At 61.6% G+C, this 15,272-nt stretch overlaps 1 non-coding gene and 1 pseudogene across 1 annotated transcript; both read left to right on the top strand.

Moving 5' to 3' along the window:
• Positions 1-4,264: 4,264 nt before the first annotated feature.
• On the top strand, positions 4,265-4,420 carry LOC133149348 (5.8S ribosomal RNA). The gene has a single exon (XR_009713293.1). It is a non-coding gene; the product is annotated as a 5.8S ribosomal RNA (ribosomal RNA).
• Positions 4,421-4,785: 365 nt separating this feature from the next.
• On the top strand, positions 4,786-9,043 carry LOC133149347 (28S ribosomal RNA; annotated as a pseudogene).
• The last annotated feature ends 6,229 nt before the right edge of the window (positions 9,044-15,272 follow it).

Here is a 15,272-nt window from a genome sequence, read left to right as displayed (position 1 = left end):
GGCCTTGGCGCGACCGATACGGCAGCGAGACCGAGACGCCCCGAATCACCCACCTAGAGGAAATCAACGGAGGCCGAGCGCGCGATCCGATTGCGGCACGCCGCGTGGGTGTCCGCCGGCCGCGCCGGTCTACCGCGAATGCTGTTTCTCAAACCCTTGCCTAACCAGACGGCACCGCGGGATGTGTTGTCGCAACTCTGCTCGACTATCCGAATAGCCTTTCCCGACTACCGCGTTGCGGGAGGCGTCTTTCGTGCCGCCGGTGGCGTATGACCTTCCGCGAGAGGCGTGCGGGCTCGGGGGGGCCGCAACGACCGAGTCTGACTCGGACGGGGCGCAGCTTCCCTCCCGGTCACAGCAATAAGCGCCGAACGCAGCGTTGGTCACCAGCCACCCCGGCGGGTTCGTCGGGAGCGCCGGTACCCTTCCGTAGCTAGTTGCCAGCTGGCCACAGCGGGCCGCACCGACCGAGTCTGACTCGGACGGGGCGCAGCTTCCCGTCTGGGTGACATCGGCGCTGAGGACGCGGGGCGGCCGGAACCCCTTCGACCCCCCGGCTCCCACCAGTGTCGATCAAACTCCGCATCCTGGCCGTATAGCGCTGAGACCGGCGGGCCGCAACGACCGAGTCTGACTCGGACGGGGCGCAGCTTCCCCGTGGGCCTCGGCGCGCGCCCTCGCGGCGGGCAAGTCGCCGGCACAGCGCCGCGCCCCCGACCCCCGCTTTACGGAAACGAAGCGAGCCTCAGCGGCCGCAACGACCGAGTCTGACTCGGACGGGGCGCAGCTTCCCGCCTGGTCATCGCACGTTCCCCCAGCTCGGGCCTGGGAGGCCGACGCCTTTCCCCCGGACCACCGCCGTGCCCGCACGGTTCATCCTCGGCCCCCGCTGGCCAGCCCGACCGACGTGCCACCCCCGTTGCCGAGTTCGCTCTTCCCGAGCTTCGTCCCCAACCCTCACGCGAGCCGTCCGTCCCCCGAACCGACCGACGGGAGCCGCTTGCCCAAGCGACGTCAGCGGTCAGCGTCCTACGGGTCTGATCTGGCCACAGTACTTGCGCGGCAGATAGCGACACCGCGGCGGCGGCGGCGGCGGCGGCAGCCAAAGGGCGTGCCCAGCTCACACGGATCAGCTTACGGAGCGCGGCCCGCTCCTCTCGTCAAGGCTCAGCGAGCGGCTTGAAGGTTCCGTTGCCGGCCGGAGGCCCCGTCCACACCCTCTAGGCTCGCGAAGACCGTTTACCCCAGCAAGCCCCTGCTGACGCGGTGGGCGTTCCGGAAATGTCGCAGAAACCGCTCGGCCGAGCAACCCCTTCTGACCCCCACCCCTACCTGGTTGATCTGCCAGTAGCATATGCTTGTCTCAAAGATTAAGCATGCAAGTCTAAGTGCACACGGCCCGTACAGCGAAACTGCGAATGGCTCATTAAATCAGTTTGGTTCCTTTGATCGTCCATAGTTACTTGGATAACTGTGGCAATTCTAGAGCTAATACAGCAAACGAGCGCCGACCTCCGGGGACGCGCGCATTTATCAGACCCAAAACCCACGCGGTGCCCGGCGCGCGGGCCAAGGGGTCGCGGCGCACCCGGCCGCGGCCCTCCGCGCGTCCGGCCCCGGCCTCCCTTGGTGACCCTAGATAACTTCCAGCCGATCGCCGGCCCTCGCGGCGGCGACGTCTCATTCGAATGTCTGCCCTATCAACTTTCGATGGTACTTTCTGCGCCTACCATGGTGACAACGGGTAACGGGGAATCAGGGTTCGATTCCGGAGAGGGAGCCTGAGAACGGCTACCACATCCAAGGAAGGCAGCAGGCGCGCAAATTACCCACTCCCGACACGGGGAGTAGTGACGAAAATAACAATACAGGACTCTTTCGAGGCCCTGTAATTGATGGCACTGGTCCAAACCTTGGGCGAGAACCCATTGGAGGCAAGTCTGTGCCAGCAGCCGCGGTAATTCCAGCTCCAATAGCGTATCTTAAAGTTGCTGCAGTTAAAAAGCTCGTAGTTGGACCTCGGGACGCGAGCTGACGGTCCGCCGCAGGCGTGCATCGTCTGTCCCAGCCCCTGCCTCTCGGTCCGCCCCCGGATGACCTTAACTGGGGTGTCCCGTCGGGCCGAAGCGTTTACTTTGAAAAATTAGAGTGTTCAAAGCAGGCCAGCGCCCGCTTGCATATCCGCAGCTAGGATGATGGAATAGGACCCCGGTTCTATTTGTGGGTTTTCCTCTGAACTGGGGCCATGATTGGAGGACGGCCGGGGCATTCGTATTGCGCGCTAGAGGTGAAATTCTTGGACCGGCCGCAAGACGGGCCAGGGCGAAAGCATTTGCCAGAATGTTTTCATTAATCAAGAACGAAGTCGGAGGTTCGAAGACGATCAGTTACCGTCGTTAGTTCCGACCATAAACGATCGCCGACCGCGATCCGGCGGCGTTATTCCCATGACCCGCCGGGCAGCGCCCGGGAAACCACAAGTCTTTGGGTCCGGGGGGAGTATGGTTGCAAAAGCTGGAACTTAAAGGAATTGACGGAAGGGCACCACCAGGAGTGGAGCCTGCGGCTTAATTTGACTCAACACGGGAAACCTCACCCGGCCCGGACACGGACAGGATTGACAGATTGACAGCTCTTTCTCGATTCCGTGTGGGTGCATGGCCGTTCTTAGTTGGTGAGCGATTGTCTGGTTAATTCCGATAACGAACGAGACTCCGACATGCTAAATAGTTACGCGGCCCTCGAGCGGTCGGCGGGCAACTTCTAGAGGGACAAGTGGCGTTCAGCCACACGAGATTGAGCTATACAGGTCTGTGATGCCCTTAGATGTCCGGGGCTGCACGCGCGCCACTCTGAGCGGACCAGTGTGTGCCACATCCCCTGCGCCGAGAGGCGCGGGTAACCATATGAACCCCGCTCGTGATAGGGACTGGGGACTGCAATTATTTCCCACCAACGAGGAATTCCAGTAAGCGCGGTCATAAGCCCGCATTGATTAAGTCCCTGCCCTTGTACACACCGCCCGTCGCTACTACCGATTGGATGGCTTAGTGAGGTCCTCGATGGGCCCCGCCGGGCCGTTCACGAGCGGCGGCCGCGTCGAGAAGACGATCAACTTGACTATCTAGAGGAAGTAAAAGTCGTAACAAGGTTTCCGTAGGTGAACCTGCGGAGGATCATACGCGAGAATGGAGCGGGAGCAGCGGCCCGCGTCGAACGCACAGCCGAGGGCGAAAGGCGTGCGGGGGGGAAGGCTTCCGCCGACTCTCCCCGCCCTAGCCCGGAGCGCCGCCTAGGACGACGGGGGAAGGGACTTTTTCCCGCGGCTCACGCACTCGTTCGCCCCGCCTTAGCCGGGGGGCGTTCGGTGCCGGCGCGCGGGTGGCCCCGGCCCTTAGACCGAAGCGATGAGCGGAGGATGACGGAGGAAGGACTCCCGCGGCTCACGCGCCCTGGCCCACCCAGGAGGGTAACCCGGACGTCTCCGGAACCGACGGCCAGTGCGGTCGGCCGGCCCGGGACGGACCCGGGGCCACACCTGGCGGGCGGCGCCGGCGCGCGGGGCCGGCCTCCTCTCCTGCTGCGCCCAACAATGCGAGAGATTGACCCCGGCGCCGGCGGCGCGCGCGGGTAAGCGGTTGGTCGGTATGTGGCCCGCGCGCGTGCGTCGTGTGTGGGGAAGGCCCGGTCGGTCACACCGCGTCGGCCCCCCGCCCACCGTCGCGCGACGTCACCGTCCGCCTCCCGCCCCTGCGCGCCCGCTCGATAGCGCCCGGCGGACTCTCCCTCGCTGTCTTGAATTGGTCTCGGGTTGGCCTCGGCAGGGGTCGGGCCCGGTGTCATCGGAGGCCTCCACTCGGAACTATAACCCATTGCGGCGGTACCCAACTCGCGGCCCGCCTTCGGCGGACCCTGGGGGTTTATGTCCACACCACACGCACGTTCTGAGGCGGGTGGGTGGCACCCGTTGCCGGAAGGTCGGAAAAAACATATTTTGATCGTTGGAACTTGGCAACCACGGCGCGCTGCTGAGGGGAGCGCGGCGGTGGACGGCGGCGGACCGCGCCAGCATGCCCCGGCGTCTTTGCGCGCCGGCGGAGGGTCTGCGCGCGGCGTAACGCCAGCTTCCCCGTCCGGCGGTTCGGACGGCGGCGACCGCGCCAGCAAGCCCCGGCGTCTTTGCGCGCCGGCGGAGGGTCCGCGCGCGGCGTAACGCCATCTCCCCGTCCGCCTCGAGCTCGCGTCGGAAACGAAAAACATGTACAACTCTTAGCGGTGGATCACTCGGCTCGTGCGTCGATGAAGGAGCAGCTAGCTGCGAGAACTAATGTGAATTGCAGGACACATTGATCATCGACACTTTCGAACGCACTTTGCGGCCCCGGGGTCCGTCCCGGGGGCCACGCCTGTCTGAGCGTCGCTCGAATATCAATCGGGAGCGAAGGGAATCCCGGGCTCCGTCGGCGCGACTTCCGTGCAACGTTCGCTGCGGCTGCCGCCTTCGTCCCGGGCCCCTTCACCAGCGTCCCGCGGTTGGGGGTTCGCAGGACGCGCCCCTCGGGCGTGACCTTCGTCCCTTAAGTGCAGACCCGCGACGTCCGCTTCCCCGTCGACCCTCCCGCATCGGGTCCGGCGCGGCTGCCGGTGGAGTTGGCGACCATCGCGCTGCCCGCGTCCCGTGTTCCCACCGCGGTCGGTCGGCGCGGCGGCGCCGCGGAAAGATCCAGCGAGCCCGGCCCCGCACCCGCCTCGCGGAGGGCCGGCCGCGCCTACTACCCCTCATTCCGACCTCAGATCAGACGAGACGACCGCCTGAATTTAAGCATATTACTAAGCGGAGGAAAGAAACTAACCAGGATTCCCTCAGTAGCGGCGATGCGAGAGGAAGAGCCCAGGCCTGAATCCCCGCCCGGCCTCGGGCGCGGGAAATGTAGCGTACAGAAGGTCGTTGCGCCCGACGCCGCCCGGAGGGGGCCCGAGTCCTTCTGATGGAGGCTCTGCCCAGGGACGGTGTGAGGCCGGTAGCGGCCCCCGGCGCGCCGGGGCGCGGCCTTCGGAGTCGGGTTGTTTGTGAATGCTGCCCAAAGCGGGTGGTAAACTCCATCTAGGCTAAATACTGGCTAGGACCGATAGAGGACAAGTACCTTATGGGAAAGTTGAAAAGAACTTTGAAGAGAGAGTTCAACAGGGCGTGAAACCGTTGAGAGGTAAACGGGTGGGGGACCACGCAGTCCGATCGGGGGATTCAACCGGCTGGGATTGGCGGCCGCCTGGGGCGTCGCGGGGGGCTGACCCTTTCGGGGGCCTGGCCTTCACGCGTGCGTTCTCGGAGTCGGACGTCCCCGGCCGGGCGCACTTCCCCCGTGGTGTGCGTCGCGACCGTCCCTGGTTGGCTTGGAAGGGTCTGGGGCGAAGGTGTCGCGGGGCGGCGGGGCGGTGCGGGGGGGCCTCCGGGCTCTCCGGCCGTTTCGCCCACCCGCGCTGTACAGCGCTTTCCTTACTCCGAGCTTTGCCGCTTCCCCCCGGGGACGTGAAGTACTTGCTGCGCCTTCCGAACTAGGACGGGGCCCCCTCGCCCCAGCGCGGCCGAAAAGGCGCGGACCGTCTCGGTGCGCGTGGCCTGTCGCGCCCGCTAGGGCGGGGATCGGTCGTCGAAGTAGGCGTCAGGGTCCGCGGCGATTGTGGCAGCCCACCGACCCGTCTTGAAACACGGACCAAGGAGTTTAACGCGCGCGCGAGTCGGAGGCACGAACGAACCCCTATTTCCGGCGCAATGAAGTGAGGAGCCGGCGCGCGCCGGCCGAGGTGGATCCGGCCCCCTCCCATGGGTCGGGCGCACCAACCGGCCGTCTCGCCCGCAGCGTCGGGAGGTGGAGCTCGAGCGCGCGCGATGAGGACCCGAAAGATGGTGAACTATGCCCGGGCAGGGCGAAGCCAGAGGAACCCTGGTGGAGGCCCGCAGCGGTCCTGACGTGAAATCGGTCCGTCGACCTGGGTATAGGGCGAAGACTATCGAACCTCTAGTAGCTGGTTCCTTCCGAGTTTCCCTCAGATAGCTGGCACTCGAACTATATGCAGTTTATGATTAAAGCCAATGAATAGAGGCCTTGGGCCGAACGATCTCAACCTATCTCAAACTTTAAATGGTAGAAGCCCGGCTCGCTGACCTGGAGCGGCGTGGAATGCGAGTGCCAGTGGGCCTTTTGGTAAGAAGAAATGGCGCTGCGGGATGAACCGAACGCCGGGTTAAGGCGCCGATGCGACGCTCATCAGAGCCCAAAAAGGTGTTGGTCGATATAGACAGCAGGACGGTGGCCATGAAGTCGGAATCCGCTAAGGAGTGTTGTACAACTCACCTGCCGAATCTACTAGCCTGAAAAGGTTGGTCGCTGAGCGTCGGGCCCACACCCGCCGTCCCGCAGAAAAGGGAACGGAAACTAGCCGCGACGAGTAGGATGGCCGCCGCGGTGATCACGGAAGCCTCGGGCGTGGGCCCGGGTGGAGCGCCGCGGGTGCAGATCTTGGTTGGTAGTAGCAATATTCAACGAGAACTTTGAGGCCGAAGTGGAGAAGGGTTCCATGTGAACAGCAGTTGAACATGGGTCAGTCGGTCCTAAGGGATAGGCAAGCGCGTTCAGAAGCGCGGGGCGATGGCCTCCGTCGCCCCAGATCGATCGAAAGGGAGTCGGGTTCAGATCCGAACCTGTAAAGGCGGAGACAGGGCTGTTGCGGCGCACTCGGCCAGCGAGGGTCGGGCCGCCGGGACCGCGCCGCGATGCGGTTAACGCAAACGATCCGGAGAAGCTGGCGGGAGCCCGGGAGAGTTCTCTTTTCTTAGTGAAGGGCAGGGCGCCCTGGAAGGGTTCGCCCCGAGAGAGGGGCCCGCGCCCAGGAAAGCGTCGCGGTTCCGGCGGCGTCCGGGTGCCCCGTCGGCCCTGAAATACGGGGGAGACAGTATAAATCGCGCCCAGGCCGTACCATATCGCAGCAGGTCTCCAAGGTTAACAGCCTCTGGCATGTTAGACAAGGCTGGTAAGGGAGTCGGCAAATCGGATCCGTAACTTCGGGACATGGATTGGCTCTAAGGGCTGGTCGTCGGGCTGGGGTGCGAAGCGGGCTGGCGCGTCCGCGGCTGGGGAGCGCCGCCCTGTCGCTCGCCCCCTCGCCCGTCGGATCAGGCGGTTTCGTGCGCGCTGTTAGTTCGGTGGGGGTCCAGGCGTACGTCGGTCAGGCGCCGGTGCTTTCTCGATGGGCTTCCGGGCGGGGCGGTGGGATCGCGGGGTCTGCGGGGGTCGTGGGCGAAAGCCGCCCCGCCCTGCCCCCTTCCCGCAGGCCACCCTGTGTGGGTCGCGGGGGGGCGCTTGGTGGCTCCGGCGTTGCGTTCCCCGGCGAGCGACAGTCGCCGGAGTCGGTGAAGGCGTTGTCGCTGGGGGGGGTGTCGGGTGGCGGGCGCGGAGGCGACTTTGGACGCGCGGCGGGCCCTCCCGCGGATCACTCAGTCGCGGCGCCCGTCGGGGCACCCGCGGCGGTTCGGACGTCGGCCGGTCGCTTCCCCGCCCGCGAGGGGGGCTGGCGGTCGCGCTCGGCGGCCGCCTCGCGTCGCGCTCCGGCGGGTGGCCTCGGCGACGCCATGCTGCTGGCTTAGAACTGGAACGGGAACAGGGGGAATCCGACTGTTTAATTAAAACAAAGCATCGCGAAGGTCCACGGTGGGTGTTGACGCGATGTGATTTCTGCCCAGTGCTCTGAATGTCAAAGTGAAGAATTCAATGAAGCGAGGGTAACGGCGGGAGTTCAATGACTCCTCTTAAGGTAGCCAAATGCCTCGTCATCTATTGTGACGCGCTATGATTGGAGACGAGATTCACTGTCCCTACCAACCATCTAGCGAAACCACAGCAAGGGAACGGGCTTGGCAGAATCAGCGGGAAAGAAGACCCTGTTGAGCTTGACTCTAGTCTGGCACTGTGGAAGAGAATGAGGGTGTAGAATAAGTGGGAGACCGCGCATCCAAACGGACTCAACCTCCGCTGGTGTCGGCCGCAGGTGAAATACCACTACTCTTATCGTTTCCTCACTTAGCGCGTGGAGGCGGGAAGGCGAGCGACCCCGCGCGGGGCGCTCTCGATTCTGGTTCCAAGCGCATGACATACGGCAACGGGGGGTGCGGTCTCACGGCGTCGCCCCTTCGCGGGCGGCGGCGCGCTCCCCCCCTTGGCCGGGCGCGACCCGCTCGTGGACAGTGCAGGTGGGGAGTTTGACTGGGCGGTACACCTGTCAAACAGTAACGCAGTGTCCTAGGCGAGCTCAGGGAGGACAGAAACCTCCCGTGGAGCAGAAGGGCAAAAGCTCGCGTGATCTTGATTTTCAGTATGAGTACGGACCGTGAAGCGGGGCCTCCGATCCTTCCTGGCTTTTTGGTTTAAGCAGGAGGTCAGAAAAGTTACCACAGTGGATAACTGGCTTGTGCGGCCAAGCGTTCATTGCGACGTCGCTTTTGATCCTTCGATGTCGGCTCTTCTATCATTGTGAAGCAGAATTCACAAGCGTGGATTGTTCACCCACTAATAGGGTACGTGAGCTGGGTTAGACCGTCGTGAGACTGGTTTGTTATCCCTACTGTAATGTGTCGTCGCATTAGCAATCCTGCTCATTACGAGAGGAACCGCAGGTTCAGACATTTGGTGTGTGTGCTTGGCTGAGAGCCAATGGTGCGAAGCTACCATCTGCTGGGATTATGACTGAACGCTCTAAGTCAGATCCCGCCTAGAGCGGCGATACCCACGCCGCGCGGACTCCGGTTGGTCCAGCGATAGCCGCGGTGTCTAACGCCCCGGTGCGCAGAGCGTACGATACTGGCCAGGGGTGCTCCAGTATGAATTTGGGGCATCCCACTCCCGTGAAACGATAAGCATGGTGTGAGAAGAGCCCGGTGCTAAATGACTTGCATACGACCTGATTCTGGGTCAGGGTCTCGTAAAGTAGCAGAGGCAGCTACCTCGCTGCGATCTATTGAGAGTCAGCCCTCGATCCAACCTTTTGTCGGGCCGTGCACCTCCGGGGCCGGCGCATCCCCCCCCCTGATGGAGGTGGCGGGTACCTGGGGCAGGGTGTGGGAACTTAGTCGAATTCAGGGAGCCGCCGAGGGATGGAGGCCGGCCGGGTGACGAGGCAGAGTCCTCGGGCGCAGGCGGGAGGAGGCAGCCTCCCCTTAGTATAACTTAGTCTCCGGAGAATGACAGCGGGCGCGCGCAAGAGGCCAGTCCGGGGATGAGGCAGCATCCTCGGGCAGCAGCGGGAGGAGGCTGCTCCCCTAGTATAACTTAGTCTCCGGAGAATGACAGCGGCGCGCGGCAAGAGGCCAGTCCGGGATGAGGCAGCATCCTCGGGCAGCAGGCGGGTGAGGCAGCCGCCCCTTAGTATAACTTAGTCTCCGGAGAATGACAGCGGGGCGCGCAAGAGGCCAGTCCGGGGATGAGGCAGCATCCTCGGGCAGCAGGCGGGAGGAGGCAGCCTCCCCTTAGTATAACTTAGTCTCCGGAGAATGACAGCGGTCGCGCGGCAGAGGCCAGTCCGGGTGAGCAGCATCCTCGGCAGCAGGCGGAGGAGGCAGCCTCCCCTTAGTATAACTTAGTCTCGGAGATGACAGCGGGCGCGCGCAAGAGGCCAGTCCGGGGATGCAGGCATCCTCGGGCAGCAGGCGGGAGGAGGCAGCTCCCTTAGTATAACTTAGTCTCCGGAGAATGACAGCGGGCGCGCGCAGAGGCAGTCCGGGATGAGGCAGCATCCTCGGCAGGCAGGCGGAGGAGCGCTCCCCTTAGTATAACTTATTCTCCGGAGAATGACAGCGGGCGCGCGCAAGAGGCCAGTCCGGGGATGAGGCAGCATCCTCGGGCAGCAGGCGGAGAGGCAGCCTCCCCTTAGTATACTTAGTCTCCGGAGAATGACAGCGGGCGCGCGCAAGAGGCCAGTCCGGGGTGAGGCAGCATCCTCGGCAGCAGGCGGGAGGAGGCTGCCTCCCCTTAGTATAACTTAGTCTCCGGAGAATGACAGCGGCGCGCGGCAAGAGGCCAGTCCGGGGTGAGGCAGCATCCTCGGGCAGCAGGCGGAGGAGGCAGCCTCCCCTTAGTATAACTTAGTCTCCGGAGAATGACAGCGGGCGCGCGCAAGAGGCCAGTCCGGGATGAGGCAGCATCCCTCGGGCAGCAGGGCGGAGAGGCAGCCTCCCCTTAGTATTAATTAGTCTCCGGAGAATGACAGCGGCGGCGCGCGCAAGAGGCCAGTCCGGATGAGGCAGCTTCCTCGGGCAGCAGGCGGGAGGAGGCAGCCTCCCTAGTATAACTTAGTCTCCGGAGAATGACAGCGGGCGCGCGCAAGAGCCAGTCGGGATGAGGCAGCATCCTCGGGCAGCAGGCGGGAGGAGGCAGCCTCCCCTTAGTATATCTAGTCTCCGGGAGATGACAGCGGGCGCGCGCAAGAGGCCAGTCCGGGGATGAGGCAGCATCCTCGGGCAGCAGGCGGGAGGAGGCAGCCTCCCCTTAGTATAACTTAGTCTCCGGAGAATGACAGCGGGCGCGGCAAGAGGCCAGTCGGGGATGAGAGCACTTCCGGCGCAGCAGGCGGAGGAGCAGCCTCCCCTTAGTAAACTTAGGTCTCCGGAGGAATGACAGCGGGCGCGCGCAAGAGGCCATTCCGGGGATGAGCAGCATCCTCGGGCAGCAGGCGGAGGAGCAGCCTCCCCTTAGTATAACTTAATCTCCGGAGAAGACAGCGGGCGCGCCTAAGAGGCTGGTCGGGACCAGGCACTCTCCCCGGACAACCAAGCACGTCCCCCTCCTGAGTGGACAAAAAAAATCCCTCCTGGTACTAAGATTTTCTCCAGCGGCGGGCTGTGAGCTAATCTTCTCCTGGCCGAGAAAGAGCACTTTCCCCCGGACAACAAGCACGTCCCCCTCCTAGGTGACAAAAAAAATCACTCTGGTACCTAGATTTTCTCCAGCGGCGGGCTGGGAGTCTAATCTTTCTCCTGCCGAGAAAAGAGCACTTTCCCCCGCACCAAACCAGCCAACGTCCCCTCCTGAGTGACAAAAAAATCCACTCTGGTACCTAAAATTTTCTCCAGCGGCGGGCTTGGACGAAAATCATCTTCCTCCGAATTAAACCACATGGCGGACGCCAGCACCCAAGCGCCCAGCCCCGACCGCCACCCCCCCGACCGCCACAATGCGACCGCCAACAGGCGACCGCCACAAGGCGACCGCCACAAGGCGACCGCCACAAGGGCTACCGCCACTGGCCCCAAGCGCCAGCCCGACCGCCACCCCCCGACCGCCACAAGGCGACCGCCACAAGGCGACCGCCACAAGGCGACCGCCACAAGGCGACCGCCACAAGGCGACCGCCACAAGGCGACCGCCACTGGCCCCAGCGCCAGCCCCGACCGCCACCCCCCGACCGCCACAAGGCGACCGCCACAAGGCGACCGCCACCGGCCCCAAGCGCCAGCCCCGACCGCCACCCCCCGACCGCCACAAGGCGACCGCCACAAGGCGACCGCCACAAGGCGACCGCCACAAGGCGACCGCCACAGGCGACCGCCACCGGCCCCAAGCGCCAGCCCCGACCGCCACCCCCGACCGCCACAAGGCGACCGCCACAAGGCGACCGCCACAAGGCGACCGCACAAGAGACGCCACAAGGCGACCGCCACTGGCCCCAAGCGCCAGCCCCGACCGCCACCCCCCGACGCCACAAGGCGACCGCCACAGGCGACCGCCACAAGGCGACCGCCACAAGGCGACGCCACAAAGGCGACCGCCACAAGGCGACCGCCACTGGCCCCAAGCGCCAGCCCCGACCGCCACCCCCCCGACCGCGCACAAGGCGACCGCCACAAGGCGACCGCCCCGGCCCCAAGCGCCAGCCCCGACCGCCACCCCCCGACCGCCACAAGGCGACCGCCACAAGGCGTTAGTGGCCGCGCCCGGTACTTTACTGGACCCTATTGGCCCGCGGACCGGCCGGCGTCGCTTCCTTGAATGCTTAGCCGACTTCGAGCTGCCATGCCGGGCTGAGTTAGTGGTTTGCGCCCGGTACTCTACGTTAAAAGTCAGGCGGAACGGCTCTGAAGCTCCAGACGTGCTTCCTGAATGCTTAGCCGCCTTCGAGCTGCCATGCCGGCTTGAGTTAGTGGTTTGCGCCGGTACTCTACGTTAAAAGTCAGGCGGAACGCTCTGAAGCTCCAGACGGTGCTTCCTGAATGCTTAGCCGCCTTTCGAGCTGCCATTGCCGGGCTTGAGTTAGTGGTTTGCGCCCGGTACTCTACGTTAAAAGTCAGGCGGAACGGCTCTGAAGCTCCAGACGGTGCTTCCTTGAATGCTTAGCCGCCTTTCGAGCTGCCATGCCGGGCTTGAGTTAGTGGGTTTGCGCCCGGTACTCTACGTTAAAAGTCAGCGGAACGGCTCTGAAGCTCCAGACGGTGCTTCCTTGAATGCTTAGCCGACTTCGAGCTGCCATGCGGCTTGAGGTTAGTGGTTGCGCCCGGTACTCTACGTTAAAAGTCTGGCGGAACGGCTCTGAAGCTCCAGACGGTGCTTCCTTGAATGCTTAGCGCCTTCGAGCTGCCATGCCGGGCTTGAGTTAGTGGTTTGCGCCCGGTACTCTCGTTAAAAGTCAGCGGAACGGCTCTGAAGCTCCAGACGGTGCTTCCTTGAAGCTTAGCCGCCTTTCGAGCGCCATGCCGGGCGTGAGTTAGTGGTTTGCGCCGGTACTCTACGTTAAAAGGTAAGGCGGAACGCGCTGAAGCTCCAGACGGTGCTTCCTTGAATGCTTAGCCGCCTTTCGAGCTGCATGCCGGGCTTGAGTTAGTGGTTTGCGCCCGGTACTCTAGCTTAAAAGTCAGGCGAGACGGCTCTGAAGCTCCAGACGGTGCTTCCTTGATTGCTTAGCCGCCTTTCGAGCTGCCATGCCGGGCTTGAGTTAGTGGTTTGCGCCCGGTACTCTACGTTAAAAGTCAGGCGGAACGGCTCTGAAGCTCCAGACGGTGCTTCCTTGAATGCTTAGCCGCCTTTCGAGCTGCCATGCCGGGCTTGAGTTAGTGGTTTGCGCCGGTACTCTACGTTAAAAGTCAGGCGAACGGCTCTGAAGCTCCAGACGGTGCTTCGTTGAATGCTTAGCCGCCTTTCGAGCTGCCATGCCGGGCTGAGTTAGTGGTTTGCGGCCCGTACTCACGTTAAAAGTCAGGCGGAACGCTCTGGAAGCTCCAGACGGTGCTTCCTTGAATGCTTAGCCGCCTTTCGAGCTGCCATGCCGGCTTGAGTTTTGGTTGCGCCCGGTACTCTACGTTAAAAGTCAGGCGGAACGGCTCTGAAGCTCCAGACGGTGCTTCCTTGAATGCTTAGCCGCCTTTCGAGCTGCCATGCCGGGCTTGAGTTAGTGGTTTGCGCCCGGTACTCTACGTTAAAAGTCTGGCGGACGGCTCTGAAGCTCCAGACGGTGCTTCCTTGAATGCTTAGCCGCCTTTCGAGCTGCCATGCCGGGCTTGAGTTAGTGGTTTGCGCCCGTACTCTACGTGTAAAAGTCACGGAGAACGGCTCTGAAGCTCCAGACGTGCTTCCTTGAATGCTTAGCCGCCTTTCGAGCTCTCCTGCCCGGCGTGGGTTTCGCGTCCGCGCCCGGTACATTATGGAAGCCAAAAAAAAAAAAATTCTAAGTGCGAGTGGGACCGGCCTGGGGGGCTTCCTTGAAAGCCCATCCGCCTCCGAGCTCTCCCACCGGTCGTGGGTTGGCGTCCGCCACTGCTCAAAGCGACTTCAAATTATCTGCTTAATAATGTGGAACACCATTCTTAAGTAGTTTTTCCTTAATTTGGGCCTCAACTGCCGGGTAATGATCCCCGGTGTCTGAGATTGATCTCAGTGATCCAAGAGCCCTGACACGTAATACCATCCATGAGTTTAATTGAAAAACAAAAAATGTAATCTTTATGACACATAAATACAATTTGCAATAATTAATTTGGAACACAGTGTAGACTTCCAGCGGACCGCGCGCGGCTCGGCTGACGGCGCAGCGCGATCTGGTACCGCTGCGCGGGACGAAACACGCCCGTGCTGAGTTCCAGGCGGCCGGGAAGACATTTAAGCGCTGCGCTGCAGCTGCGGCGGGATTGCCGTCCTCCGTGGACACGACGAGTAAATACACAGCAATCGCACTTACACCGTGTCCAAATTATTATGCAAGTGACATTTATCTCAGATTTCCTAAATAGTCGATGCAAAATGAGTCAGCATATTTTCAGTCATCAACCATTATTTTGATGATTCTAATTTTATTGAACAAACCTCCGAATGATCACAGAATTTTTAAAAATAAAAAACTTAAATGCACTGTTCCACATTATTACGCACAACAGAGTTTATAACATTTTATAGGTTTTATGACTGAAATGCCCATCTTAAGAATTTACAGCATTAGGAGGTCATATTTACTGAATCAAAAGCTATTCAAAGAAAGACAAACAAGTTACATTTTAACATAGGACCCTTTATTTCAATAAAAAACAAGTTACATTTTACAAGGACCCTTTGTTCAACAGCAGCTTCACGATTCTCCATCCACTGAACTTGTGAGGTTTTTGTACAGTTTCTGGTTGAATTCTCTTGGCAGGATCTAAGAATAGCCTGCCAGAGCTGCTCTTGGAATTGAACTGCCTCCCACCTTCGTAGATTTTCTGCTTGACGATGCTCCACAAGTTTTCTAATAGGATGAGGTCAGGGGAGCATGGGGGCCACACCATCAGTTTCTCTCCCTTTATTCCCATAGATGCAAAGACGTTGACGTATTTCTTGCAGCATGAGACGTGCATTGTCATGCATGATGATGATCTTTTGACGGAAAGCACGGTTCTTCCTGTTGTACCATGACGAAGTGTTGAGTCAGAAATTCCACGTAGTTAACAGACGTAATTGGACGCCTTCAGGACCCTAAGAGGCCAAGCAGCTCTCCTTCCCCATTCCGGCCCAAAACATCACCTCCGCCACCTCCCTGCTGACGCCGCAGCATTGTTGGGCTATCGTGGCCGTCCACCAACCATCCACACTCCATCCATCTGTAAAGTCAAGTCAAATCAGATTTATTTGATAGCCCTAATCACAAGCAGTCTCAAGTGCTTCACATGACAGAAATTGACATTATTCTCAAAGCATCCCCTGAGCTCTCAAAAGTGCAAGGAAAAACTTAAAAACCCTACTGCCCTAGGTCCCATCTTCAAG

The sequence above is a fragment of the Syngnathus typhle genome, unplaced genomic scaffold (genome assembly GCF_033458585.1).
Source record: "Syngnathus typhle isolate RoL2023-S1 ecotype Sweden unplaced genomic scaffold, RoL_Styp_1.0 HiC_scaffold_319, whole genome shotgun sequence".
In the NCBI taxonomy this organism is placed as follows: domain Eukaryota; kingdom Metazoa; phylum Chordata; class Actinopteri; order Syngnathiformes; family Syngnathidae; genus Syngnathus; species Syngnathus typhle.
The sequence above is the reverse complement of the archived record's forward strand: the minus strand, read 5'-3'. Positions and strand labels throughout refer to the sequence as shown.